General features: G+C 42.6%; 1 non-coding gene across 1 annotated transcript; it reads left to right on the forward strand.

Annotated features, from left to right (window-relative positions):
* The first annotated feature begins 357 nt into the window (after nucleotides 1-357).
* On the forward strand, nucleotides 358-464 carry LOC122471113. The gene has a single exon (XR_006294121.1). It is a non-coding gene; the product is annotated as a U6 spliceosomal RNA (small nuclear RNA).
* The last annotated feature ends 13,863 nt before the right edge of the window (nucleotides 465-14,327 follow it).

Below are 14,327 nucleotides of genomic sequence, written 5' to 3' on the forward strand. Positions count from 1 at the left end.
GACATTTTTAAATATTTCTAGGTGCTATGTGATATTATTATTATTATTAATTATTTTAGCAATGAAAAATAGCAGGCATAGGCGAGGGTGTGAATAAATTGGAGCTTTCATATATTGTTGTAAAATGGTGTGGCTGCTATGAAAAACAGTTTGGTGGTTCCTCGAGAAGGTAAGCACATAATTACCCTATGATCCAGCAATTTCACACTTACATACATATCCAAAAAATATGAAAACATATATCCTCATAGAAACTTGGACATGAATGTTTATAACAGCATTAGTCATAACAGCCAAAATGTGGAAACAACTCAAATGTTCATCAATGGATGAATGAATTTTTAAAAATGTGATTTAGTGCTTACTTCGGTAGCACATATACTAAAATTGGAATGACACAGAGAAGATTAGCATGGCCCCTGTGTAAGGATGACACACAAATTCATGAGGCATCCCATATTTTTCCAAAAAAAAAAAAAAAGAGATAAAATAAAAATGTAGTTTATATAGACAATGGAATATCATTCAGTTATTGAAAAGAATACATTATGATGGATGCTGTAATTTGGATGAACCTCAAAACCATTATGCTAAGTGTAAGTAGCCAGATACAAAAAATCACACAGCATATGATCCCTTTTATATGAACTGTCTGGAATAGACAAACCCATAGGCAGAAAGATTAGTGGTCAGGGGCTGGGGGAGGGGGAATGAGGAGTGATTACTTAATGGATACAGGATGTTCTCCTGGGGTGATGAAAATGTTTTGAACTGAGAGAAGTGGTGGAATGTACTAAATACTGTTAAACTGTACACTTTAAAGTTATTAACTATATGTTATGTGAGTTTCACCTCAATAAAAGAAAATGTAATCCGTAGCTCATCCTCTGTCTTCAACTGATTATTTTCACTCAAAATGATCACTTATCTTATATTTTTTAACCATAACTAAACATTGCCATGATGTATTGCTATATGTTAAAGTCTCTCCTTTCCCCTTCTCAATCTATTGTAAAGTGAAGTAACAAAGTAAATTATTGGGACTCTTTTGCCATTTTCCAATCAATAATGAGCAATTACAACTTGTCTTTATGTTACCATTCTCTACAAATAAGGCTTACAGCAGCACTCAATTGATACGTACCTGCAAGTGAGAGGGAGACATGACATTAAGTAAGTGCTAACTAGATTTCAGACACTATGCTCAGCTACTTATACATGATACTTCATTCCATTTCATAAAAAGTCCTGAGATAAATATTATCCCCAATTAACAAATGTGGTGACATACAGTGGAGTTCCACAGTGGCCTGAGGGCACACAGCTCATATGGAAAAACCCATATTAAGACTGAGCTCTGCGTGACTCCAAAGCCTATGTGGCTTCTCCAATGTACTATGCCATTCTAGCAACTCCAATGTACTATGCCATTCTAGCAAGTTCCTTAGAGCTCCATCAGTCACTGTGCCACCAAGGATAATTTATATATTAAGTAAGGCAATATATGTCAATGCCATCATTTTAATATATGAGTGACCAAAAGGCAAATGATTATAGTTGAAAATAGTCAAGTTAACGCTTGTCAGTACATTTTTTTTGTTTTATAATTGAGTCCTCTTTGATTGTGGGAAATGCACTGGCATCCATAACTTACTCTAAATCTGTGGGTCCATCATCTTGAGAAGAGGTTCCCCCTGGGTTCTGTGGTGAGGGCAGGGTCTCTGAAGGGGTGTACCAAACCTTCATCTTCTCTCTCTCTGGCAAGCAGAGTCGGAATGTGGCAGCCAGGGTCACTAGCCATTACTGCACAGCACAGTGTCCATGACAGAAGATGCACAGTGCTGCCTGGTTTCCTGGATGTTAGTGAGCAGAAAGTCAAAGGAAGACTGGAACCACCTTAGAGGGCAGGAGAAATGACCCCTTACCTCAGATGAGCAGATCCCAAGCCATGAAGCCACCATTATCACTTCATTCTTTTGTGTTCTAGAGACTTTTCTGTGTCAGAATTCAAACACCTCAAGGAGGGGTGTGATTAGCTAACACCCGACCTCATTCACCCTCACTTGCCCCCTGCCACCTGAGCCCAGATTAGATGAGGCAAAGATCAGGAGGAGATGGATGTGGTGGTGGGTGAAAGGAGCCCCTGGGCTTGAGGGCCTTTGAGAGAAGTGAAGGGCATGTGCCTCTGGGCTTGAGGGCCTTTGAGAGAAGAAGGGAAGGGCATGTTCCCCGGGGCTTGAGGACCTTTGAGAGAGGAAGGGAAGGGCAGGGGCTCCAACAGGTGCATCTGTTTCCTGTTATTCTAGGCCCTCCACACACACACTGCTGAGATCTCACGTGGTTCTTTTAACAATGGCCGTAGATCCTGACTGGAGAATATACATGCGAATGATGGTGGCCAGAGCATATATATACAGTAGGACTTGATCAGCGACTACAACTGCCCCATCTTCCACCCCTGCTTCTGACTCAGAGAAAGCTCAATTTCCTCCCTAAACCCATGGCATTGGATGCCCCACTTCCAGGAGCCACTTACAGCATCCGCAGGCTCACAGCCACTATCAGGACATACCTGAGGTGACCTTTGTTCTACTTTGAGTCTCCGAAAAACCAAGTGATGGTGGCTGAACCCTTGGTCACAGGAAGCTTTGGATAAGTAGACTATGTTTGTTCTCATTCACGTGGTCTTCATTTCTTTCCACTGCTGTGCAGGCTCTGCCAAGGTCTAGTCTGCCCTGTCTGTCACTGCAGCCCCCCACCTCTGATCAGGTGTGGTCCCCACAGAGGCTCTTGTGGTAATTTGGCATGGGGTATGAACTCTGCAATCTTTAAAAAAAATTTTTTTTTAACGTTTTTATTCATTTTTGAGAGACAGAGCACCAGCAGGTGAGGGGCAGAGAGAGAGCGAGACACAGAATCTGAAGCAGGCTCCAGGCTCTGAGCCATCAGCACAGAGCCTGACGCAGGGCTTGAACCCATGAACCGTGAGAGCATGACCTGAGCCAAAGTCAGACGCTTAACCGACTGAGCCACCCAGGTGCCCCTGAACTCTGCAATCTTTGATTGGAATATATAAGCTATCCTCAGGCTGCTGCCCAGATCTTGTTAGTTCCAGTTTGTATGGCATCCTTTCCCTCTGCTGTCTTTGCATTCTTGTTTTTTAATATTTATTATTTATTTTATATTATTATTTTATTTATTATATTATTTTTATATTATTTTATTATTTTATTTTATATTTATTATTATTATTAATTGAGAGAGAGAGAGAGCTGTGCATGAGTAGGGTAGGGGCAGAGAGAGAAGGAGAGAGAGAATCCCAAGCAGGCTCCACATTCTCAGCATGGAGCCCGATGTGGGGCTTGATCTCACGAACCATGAGATCATGACACAAGCTAAAACCAAAAGTCGATCACTTAACTGACTGGGCCACCCAGGCACCCCTCTTGTTTTTTTTTTTTTTTTTCTTTAAGATGTTAAAGTAATCTGTATACCCAATATGGGGCTCGAACTCACAACCCTGAGGTCAAGAGTTGCATGCTGTACCAGTTGAGCCAGCCAGGTGCCCCTACACTGCGGGTTTCTGTTGTGCTGTCTAAAAGTGTTTGGTCATAATGACAAGAATCTCAGAGTAGAACCTCAGCATAGGCCCACGAGCCTGTTGTCTGAGCCAGCCTCACAAAACTTGGGTTTGTAGTTCCCATGGACTGGTGTCTTCTTGGACAAACTACTGTGAGTCACCAATGAAACCAGATGAGGTTGTCCTTCTGTCTCAGTCTTGTGTCCTGAGAGCCTGGCTTTGACTCAGAGAGAGCATTTTCTCTGGTGTTCCACCTGCTGGCCCACCTGCTGGGCTTTATTAGTATGCAGAGCCCTCCAAATTATATTCTGAATAGGAAATTATTTCACCAGAAGATTATCTGATTAAAGCTAATGAACAACTTAACACACTTTGGCAACAACCAGCGACTCATCCCCCTGGGATCTGCCTTGGTTGCTCTCTATACATACTTCCATCAACTCTGCCCTCCTTCTCCCATCTTCCAGACCCCCTTCACTTTCCCCAAAATTCCCTTAAAACCCCAAATTACCAATTGCCTCTAGAGATTTTTCCTTCCATAAGTCAAATATGTAGGCAACTGTGGAATTTAACCCTTGGACCCAAGGCAAATTAAGAACTATAATTAAGGATTTCTCTGAAACCAGATAAGGCCAACAACTATTCATTGGATTTAGAATTCTTTTGGATCCATGTGACCCAGGGTTATCTGACCTATATCAACAGAATTTCATATTCCAAATCCTGGATGGTAAAAGCCAATTGGGCTGACCTGGAAAGGGATGTACAGGATCCATCTTTCCATGATAAACCTGAGGGTCCAAAGAAAGCCAGAAAAGTAGATTGACATCTCCAAAGTCATACTTGAAACATTTCCTGTAAAAATTGACTAGACCATAAATGCACACCACAAGGACGATTCCTTGAATCCCAGACAACTCATGTCTTCATAATCAAGTTGAGTCTGCCTTCTCCATGATATTTGATGCAGACCCTAGATATAAAGATCTTGATCCTATACCTGACAAGTGTAAAGACTCCATGGACATGGGACATTTATACTGTAAAAGTTCAGCTAGATCCTACTAAAAGATCTGAACTTCCCCCATATTCCTTGAAGCCAGAAGCAAAGGAAGAGATCAAGCCTCTAGCTGAAGGCCTCTCACCCATGGCCTTCTTGTGCCCCATACTTGCCCACACATCTTCCTGTTCTTTCAGTAAAGGAACAAAATGGGTGAGGATATCAACTTGTTCAAGACCTTAGGCATCAACAAATTTGTCATTTTCCCTTCCCACTAACCCAAATACCATTTTGCCATCAATTCCTCCTGAAGCCACTTACTCAGTATGGTGGATCTTTGCCCTTTTCGGTGGGCCCCTTGATAAAGACACGTGGTGCCTTTTGCCTTTATCTGGGAAGCACAAAAGTATACCTGGATGGTTATGCCCTGGGGGCTCACTGACCCTTCCTCTTATTTTGCTCAGGTCCTCAATCAAGACTGAAAGGATTTAAATTGCTCTCATGATTCAATTCTGACACTCTGTGTAGATGATTTTCTACTTTGCTCAAACAACAAATCCTGTGAAAAGGACTCCATTCACTTTCAGCCTTGGCAGAAAAGGGACATAAAGTTTCAAAAGATAAATTACAATTTTGCAAAAGCATGGTCCATTATTTAGGGCATAACCTAGCTCAGGAGGAAAAAAAATCCACTCTTCCAGTAGACTAAAGACCAGCCTAACTTATCCCAGGTCTCTTACAAAATGGCATTTGGGAGGATTTACAGGTTTAACTGGATATTACCGATAATGGAGGCCATTTTCTTCTGAGATTTTGACACCTCTTTATGAATTAACTAAGTTTTCAGGGAGGGCCTGAGGAATCTCTTGTCCTGGAGCTGAAGCATGATCAGGCATTCTGGAACCTGAAGAAAGCTCTTCACCAGCCTCCTTCCCTGGCATCCCTAACTATAAAACTCCCCATCATCTGTTTGTGGAGGGACAATCCAGATAAGCCACTTGAGTTTTAACTCAACTTCCAGCAAAGCCCATCATTTACTATAGCTGTGGGTGGAAGAGCTCCACTCTGTGAGGCCATCAGCTTGCTCTGCAGGTGTCAGGTCCACTGCCTGCTTCTGAAGATGGGCTGAAGTTTGAGGTCCCTTATGGAAATAGTCTTCCAACTGGGTGTAATTCTGGATTGCTTCTTTAGTTGTAACTCGTGAATCACGTTGTGAAATCTGACTCTCTTGAGTTTTACTGCTGGATATGATGTTAGTCATACATCTGTCCCTGGGTTGGAAGGTGAGGGGTCTTCCAATGAAGTTCAAGAGCAGTTTTCTCAGATGTCTCTTCCAATAGACAAAAGCTCCGAGTTGAAGGTCATGAAGAGGCTATTTGGAATGATGTGGCAAGGCCTCCTTCACCTGCTGGTGATGGAGGGGCTAGTACGTGAGTCCTTTGCAACATTTCTCATGTCTGTGTGCAGCAGGGCGGGGTTTAGTCTCAGAGGGAAAGTCCCTTAATGCACAGGCCTTCCCCATTACCAGGTCATAGGGTAACTGATGTGCACTTGAGGGTGTAAACCATGTGGCTGTAAGGGCTAGTGGGGTACTTTTGGCCAAAGGAGCCCAGACTTTCTGAAAATTTTGCTAATTTAAGGATGCCTTTGGCTCTTTCAGCATTTCCAGAATGTTGCAGATGACAGAGGCAGGATAGTTTTTGAGCAAGTAGGGACACTTCATTGAGTTCTTTCATAATGGTTCCAATAGTGTGTGCCTTGATCACTTGATATAAAAGTTGGGATGCCCCTGGTTGGAAACACAAAATCAAACAGTTTTTAGCAACTATAAAGGGCTACAGCTTTTTGGCAAGGAAATACTTCAACTGATCCTGAAAATATGCATATAATAACTAAAACATATTCAAATCCCATGGAGAGTAGCAGCCAGATAAAATTCATCGAAGATATTTAAAAGACCCTTGAGGCTTTGGTTCCTGGCCATGTCCCGTTGTGATGGTTAATTTTAGTATCAAGATTATGGGGTCCCCAGACCAAGCATTATTTCTGTGTGTGTCTGTGAGTGTATTTCCAGATAAGATTAGCATCTGAATTGGTGTGCTCTGTAAAGTAGACTGCTCTCCCCGATGTGTGTGGGCATCATTCAAGCCACCAAGCCACTGAGGGGTTGAATAGAACAAAAGGAAGGAGGAATTACTTCACTTTTCTTCCTGCCTGGCTGCATGAGCTGGAAAGAGTCTTCTCCTGTCCTAGACCAGGATTCATACCTACAGGATGCGGATTGGCATTGCACCACTGGCTTTCTGGATTTTCAGCTCGCACAACAGAATGTGGGACTTCTCAGCCTCTTTAATTGTGTGAGCCAATTCCTCATCATAAATCTTCCTAACCCGTGACTTTGCTCTTGTCCCTCTCTCCCAGATAAAGAATCAATTAAGAAAATCTATTGATCAGACTCTAGGTAATTCTAAATTTTGACTTGATAACTCATAGAACAATGAGCAAGATACCTGCCACCTGAAAGAGACAAATAGAGACCCAAATACACAACCAGCTAAAGTAGGGCCTTAGTCTCCACCTGTGTCACAGGTAAGTCCTTTGTTCCTGGATCTCCATGTGCCCCTGCTGGATACTACTTTGGGGGCCAGGACAGTTGGCGCTGCTTGCCTCTGTGTAGCAGGGTTCTCACACAGAGAGACGGGACAGCGAGGCTTTTCTGTCCAGGAAGTAACTTTGTCTCGTTGGCCCGGGCTCAGTGGATTCGCACCCAAAAAACTGAGACCCAAGCTCAGTGGGATGTAGACTTTTGTACAATTTTTGCTCCTTTGTCTCCCATATATGGTAACATACAGTCTGAATGGGCGGTCTGTGTTACAGAGTTGTGAGGAGCGTCGCGCGTGCACGCATAGCCAGGTTGCCTTCCCTTGTCTTGAGGTTTTCACCACATTTCTTAAGGAGGAGTTCTACCACATTAGACTAACACCTGATTCACTTTAGGAACAGTACTCTGAGGCGTGTCTGTCCACAGAGGCCCTAATTCTAGAGACCTCTACACTAGAAACCCCAACTCAGACATGAGCTCCAACATGAGGCTACCTTGATTATTCAGGCACTTTTTCTGGATGGATTTCTGACTCACTATAATGCCAGCAACCAGAGCAATGTTCCTAAAGGTGGGAACGCTACAAAGAGAAGGAGAGTTGCTGTTTACCCTAGAGAAGCTGTGTCCCCACTGCCCTGGGGAGCTACAGATCCGTGTAAATGCTGATGGGTGATGGGGCTTGCTCTAGAGTTCCTGCTGGCCTGTCAGGCCCATTCTATGTCACTGCTGATGCCTCTTGCTGTACTTGGATCAATGCAACAGGCAAAGGAGAACAGACCACACTTTGCTTCAAGGAAAAGTCATTTGTCTCTTTAAGGTTAATCATCATGGCCTATGGGATATTTTTCTTGCCTGGGTTGGGCAAATGGGGTTCCTAGTTCCAAAGCACCCTACAAGACTATGAATTGTTAGTGGTCATGATGCTGATCTGTCACATCCTGTCTGATCTTGAATGCTTCTGGGCAGCTGCTGCTCTCAGGTCAGATGATGCAGCAACAGAAAGACCACCTATCATCATGTGAGTGATTGTGGATGCACCAAACAGTCCCCAAGCTGTGAAGATCTGGATCCCCAGCCTCCCATGAACTGGTCAGCCTCTCACAAGTGACAGAATATCTGAAAGGGAGAAGAACCAGGAGACTAGCCATACAAATGGACATTTGCAACCTTCTCTGTAGCCATCAGCCCAGAATGATCTGGGCTTGGTCAGTGACTGCCAGCTTCCCTATTTGTTTTCTCCTCTTCCAAATTAGGACCAGCAAGAGAAAGCCAAACATGTTCCCTGAACCCGTATGCCCCCAGACACACACTGTGACAAATCTAGTTAGCCCCCCTCCAACTTTCCTGTGCCAACGGCCTCCAATCGGAGCACCCTCTTCTGCCCCCTCTGAGACTCTACCAAACGCATGTGTTGGTGGCTGACTCACTTGTTAGAGCAAGATCTGAATAAATAACTGCTGTGTGTTCTCACTTGGGTGATCTTCATTTATTTCCACATGACAAACTGGATTAATGTAGATTATGAAACTGCCTGAAACAAACAGGTACTAAAAGTTGAAATTGGAGTGACCTTCCCAAAGCACACACTTGTTTAGGTCACCCTCTTGCTTTAAGTCTTTTCATGGCTCCCCATTGCCCTTGGAATAAATTCACTCTCTGTATCTCTGGTTTTCCAGTCCTCTCTCTTGAGCTGATAACAAAATTGACCTTTTATTCTCTGTAATGTGTCTTGCTTTCTTTTCCTTTCTGGCTTTGGGAAAGGCTATTTATTCTACCTGGAATACTCCTTCTGTTTCTCTCTTCACCTGGGTTCATCCTCAGTATAGACATCACTTCCCCTGGTCAGCTCTCCCCAGTGCCTGCCTGGGTAAGTTGCCCCTCCTATCGGCACCAGGCTACACCATTATTCCACTGGTCATTGTCCCATTGATTACTTGGCTGTGTTTACCCACCATCGTAAGCTGAATTACACTGGTTATACACCTCACCAAGCTTGACCCTGTCAAACTTTCCCAAAGTGTTACAATAGTTCATGTAGATAATCTAAATGAACATATCTGAAAATTTTCTTCTGAAGAAATTACTTCTAGAATTATTATGATAGAATTCTTTTCTATCAGTATGGGATCTAATACTTTGCCAATTACATAATAACACCAACACCAACTATACAATTTACAAGTTTCCATTATCTTGTTGTCATACTAAACCTAGGAAAGTGGTTGTCTACAAAGTGATTTGTACTTTAACTTTATTATTGTATTAAAATATAGAATCACAGGGTAGAAGTGACTCCAAGAAATAACCTCCATCTAGTACATTTTTTATACTAGAACCTTTGTGTTCCATTCTTTCCTCTCTCTCATCCATGTTCAGGGCTTAATTATCATCTATATTATGGTAACTTCAAATGTATATTTCTATGCCAGGCTCTCTTCTTAGATTCAGACCTTGTTTCCAACTATCTGTTTGATATTAACACCTAGAGGTCTCAACAGCCATGCTCAATGTGGTCAAGACCAAATCTGTGATCCCTCATTCTTTTTCTAGTGTTTCCACTATCCATTCTCAACACAATCATTTTCTTTTTCCCTCTTTCTTGAGGTTTTGCATTTTAAAAAATTATTCATTTATTTATTCTATTTGAATATAGGTGGCACACAGTGTTACATTAGTTTCGGGTATACAACGGGGATTCAACGTCTCTATATGTTATGCTATGCTCTCCACAAGTATAGCTACCACCTGTCACCACACTGTGCTACTGCACTACCACTGACTACATTTCCTATGCTGTACCTTTTCTTACTGTGATTTATTCATTTCATAACTGAAATCCTGTGCCTCCGATCCCCTTCATCCATTTTCCTCATTTCCCTATACCCCTCCCCTCTGGCAACCATTAGTTTGCTCTCTGTATTTAAGGGTCTGTTTGTTCATTTGTTTTGTTTTATGGATTGGATGTATAAGTGAAATCATATAGCATATGTATTTCTGCCTGACTTATTTCCCTTTGCATACCCTCTAGGTCCACTCGTGTTGTTATAGAGGGCAAGATCTCATTCTTTTTTATGGTTGAATAATATTATATATACATATATGTATGTATATGTATGTATATATATGTATATATATGCCACATATATATATACATGCCACATTTTCTTTATCTATTCATGTATCTACAGACACTTGGACTGCTTCCATATGTTGGCTATTGTAAATAAACATAGAGGTGCATATACCTTTTTCAATTCATCATTTTCTTTGGGTAAATATCCGGTAGTGGAATTACTGGATCATATGGCATCTTTATTTTTTATTTTTTGAAGAACTTCATACTGGTTTCCACAGTGGCTGCACTAGTTTGCATTTCCCCCAATAGAAAAAGGGTTCCTTTTTCTCCACATCCTCACCAACATTTATTATTTCTTGTCTTTTTGAGTCTAGCCATTCCGATGGGTGTGAGGTGATATCTCATTGTGGTTTGTTTGTTTGTTTGTTTGTTTGTTTAATTTAAATTCAAGCTAGTTAAGGGGGGGCCTGGGTGGCTCAGTTGGTTGAGTGTCCAACTTTGGCTCAGGTCATGATCTTGCAGTTCATGAGTTCGAGCCCCACGTCGGTCTCTGTGCTGACGGCTCAGAACCTGGAGCCTGCTTCGGATTCTGTGTCTTCCGCTCTCTCTGCCCCTCCTCCACTCACGATCTCTCTCTCTCTCTCTCTCTCTCTCTCTCCCAAAAATAAATAAACTTGGGAATATTCAAATTCAAGTTAGTTAACATACAGGGTAGTCTTGGCTTCAGGAGTAAAACAGTGGTTTCAATTTGCATTGCCCTGATGGTGAGTCATGTTGAGCATCTTTTCATGTATCTGTTGGCCATTTGGATGTCTTCTTTGGAGAAATGTCTATCCAAATCCTCTCCTCATTTTTTAATTGAATTACTTTGGGGGCTTTGGTGTTGAGTTGCTCAATGCCATCCTTCCTGATACTTCACTCACAGCAGTGTCCAAACTATCATCATGCCTCGTTCACTTCGCCTCCCAAATATCTCTTACAGCTGTCTGCTTCTCTTCATCTTCAGAGCTACTGCCGTAATCTCAACTCCACACTACCACCATCTTCCTTCTGGCCCACTCCAACAAGCTCCTAACTCTTGTTGCTACGGCCACCCTTCCTCCATCACCACTCGGGCCTTTCTGCTATAGCTAGCTATACTTTTCAAATGCAAATCTAATTCTATCAACCCACCTACTGAAAACACTGACTTGGCTTCTTCTTAAGAAGACCAAAATGACTTCATGACTTGGTCTCTAGCGCCGTTCATAGTATTTTTCTTCCTGTGATCTGCACTTCCATCATTCTGGTCTCTTTGATCAATCTGACTACCCCATGCTCCCTCCAGTCCCAGGGCCTTTTCAGGGGTGCTCCTGCTGCCTGGAGTCACCTCCTCTTACCTCTTCTCACTGCTTTGAGCCACTAATGTTTACCTGTACTTCTGACTTCAGGTTGTTGCTTCTTTAAGACTTCTACCCATGGGGCACCTGGGTGGCTCAGTCAGTTGAGCATCCAACTTTGGTTCGAATTTGTGAGTTCAAGCCCCGCGTCAGGCTCTATGCTGACAGATCAGAGCCTGGAGCCTGCTTCAGATTCTGTATCTTCCTCTCTCTTTGTTCCTCCCCACTTGTGCTCTGTCTCTCTCTATCAAAAATAAATAAAATGTAAAAAAAAATTGTAAAAAAAATAAAAAATAAAAACTTCTACCTTATGACTCAGTAATTGCATTACTGGGTATTTATCCAAAGGTACAAAAATGCTGATTCGAAGGGGCACATGCATCCCAATGTTTATAGCAGTGCTATCAACAATAGCCAAATTATGGAAAGAGCCCAAATGTCCATCAACTGATGAATGGATAAAGAAGATGTGCCATATATATATATATATATATATATATATATATATGAAACACAACAGATGAACATAGGGGAAGGGAAGGAAAAATAAGATAAAAACAGAGGGAGAGGCAAACCATAAGAGACTCTTAAATACAGAGAACAAACTAAGGGTTGCTGGAGGGGGAGGTCTGTGGGGGATGGGTTAGATGGTGATGGGCATTAAGGAGGGCTCTTGTTGGGATGAGCACTGGGTGTTATATGTAAGTGATGAATCACTGAATTCTGTCTGCTCCTGAAACCATTATTACACTTTACATTAACTAATTTGAATTAAGAAAAAGACTTCTACTCTAGATCAGGTTTCTGCATCACCGAAGTGTAGAGAGCCTACATTCTTCAGGAGTGTTTACTTCTGTTTATAATTAAACTCTCATTGTGTAGCTAGTTCACTAGTGATCTTATCCACTGGATTCTAAGCTGTTGTTTCTTGCTCATCGCTGTCTCTTTAGCACCCAATAGACACACAAAATGTGTATGTAGAACAAAGGCACGAAAGGCATGATTACGGGGTGCCTGGGTGGCTCAGTTGGTTAAGCGTCCAACTTTGGCTCAGGTCATGATCTTGGGGTCTGTGAATTCCAGTCCTGCATCAGGCTCTGTGCTGAGCCTGGAGCCTGCTTCAGATTCCGTGTCTCCCCCCTCCCCCCCCCCCCGCCCCCCCCCCCCGTTCTCTCTCTGCCCCTCCCCCGCCCATACTCTGTCTCCCTCTCTCAAAAATAAATAAACATTTTTTAAAAAAGGCATGATTACACATAAGTTGTTCACAAAGAATAACTGTTCCTCTTTCCTGTAGGAATTTCAGTGGTTTTAGGTTAACCTTAGCAATTTATTTTATTGTACATGAGCACGTGTAGAGTTTGTCTCTTTGTGCATAGATCAGTCATGGCTGCCAGATGTAGCTGCAGAGTGTGCATACCCTACATGGGGACAAGCTGAGGTGGGCGGGTGGGAGCTGAAATCAAGCCCGTTCTGTTCACCCGTCTGTGTCTTGACGTGGGTTGGGGTCTGCCCAGAGGATAGGATGCTTCCCTCCCCCCACCCCCTTCTTTACATATAAAGGCACTTATAATAGCACTTCTCTCTCTAAGCTAGGGCCCTCGGGGCAGCAAGAAGCCCAAAGGGCTTCCCACCCTTTAAATTTGTACAAAAGTACCTGTGGGCTGACGTGTCAGACTAGTTTCAGATTCTTCTCTGTTCTGTGGTCACCCAGATTGCTCTCTCTACGCTGGACTCACAAAGCTAATGCTGATTATGGGGTGAACTAGAGGTGAGAGTAGGAAAGATTCAGCACAGCACCTTCACTTTTAAAAACCCAACTGAACAACTAAAATCAAATCACCTGTATTTGTTCTGACACCAAGTTGGTTAAGAAAAAGCAGAACAAATTCGTGTGTGCCGTGACATGCCTCGCAGATAATTCCTCAGGTATAGCTTCTGATTTTGAATGACTGGCTGACATCTCCGCAGTGAATTTTCCTGAGTCTTCGAAAATGATCTTGATGAGTCACGCTGGGTCAGATTGCTCATTTCTTCTGTGCAGGAGAGAGAGGGGCAGTCCTTTCAACATCAAAGCTCTTGATTGTAGTTTTAAACATCATTCCTTATATATCCATGCTTAGGTATGTAGGGATGTAGTGACCTGGACTGATGTCAGCAACTTTCATTGAATGCATAAAAAAAAAGGATGGCTCAAGAGGTAAATGTCTGGATGGCTGGGTGATAAAACAAATAGAGCAAAATGTTAAGTGTAAGATCTCAGTGACAGTATTCACTGTAAAATTATTTCAACTTTTCAATACGTTCAAAATTTTTCATAATAAGTAGGGGAGGGGCACCTGGGTGTCTCAGTCGGTTGGGTGTCCAACTTCAGCTCAGGTCACGATCTCACTGTCTGTGAGTTCGAGCCCCACGTCAGGCTCTGTGCTGACAGCTCAGAGCCTGGAGCCTGCTTCGGATTCTGTGTGTCCCTCTCTCTCTGCCCCTCCCATGCTCACACTCTGCTCTCTCTCTCAAAAATAAATAAACATTAAAAAAATAAAAAAGAATAAGTGGGGGAAAGCTTTTATTCAACATTTATTGAAGTTTTATTATATTTATTATAATATTTATTTACATTATATTTACTAAAGTAGCCTGGGCATCAGGGATACAGTGCTGAAGAAGGCATGGTTCCTGTTGGTCAGCACTCC

This window comes from Prionailurus bengalensis, chromosome D3 (genome assembly GCF_016509475.1).
Source record: "Prionailurus bengalensis isolate Pbe53 chromosome D3, Fcat_Pben_1.1_paternal_pri, whole genome shotgun sequence".
Taxonomy (NCBI): domain Eukaryota; kingdom Metazoa; phylum Chordata; class Mammalia; order Carnivora; family Felidae; genus Prionailurus; species Prionailurus bengalensis.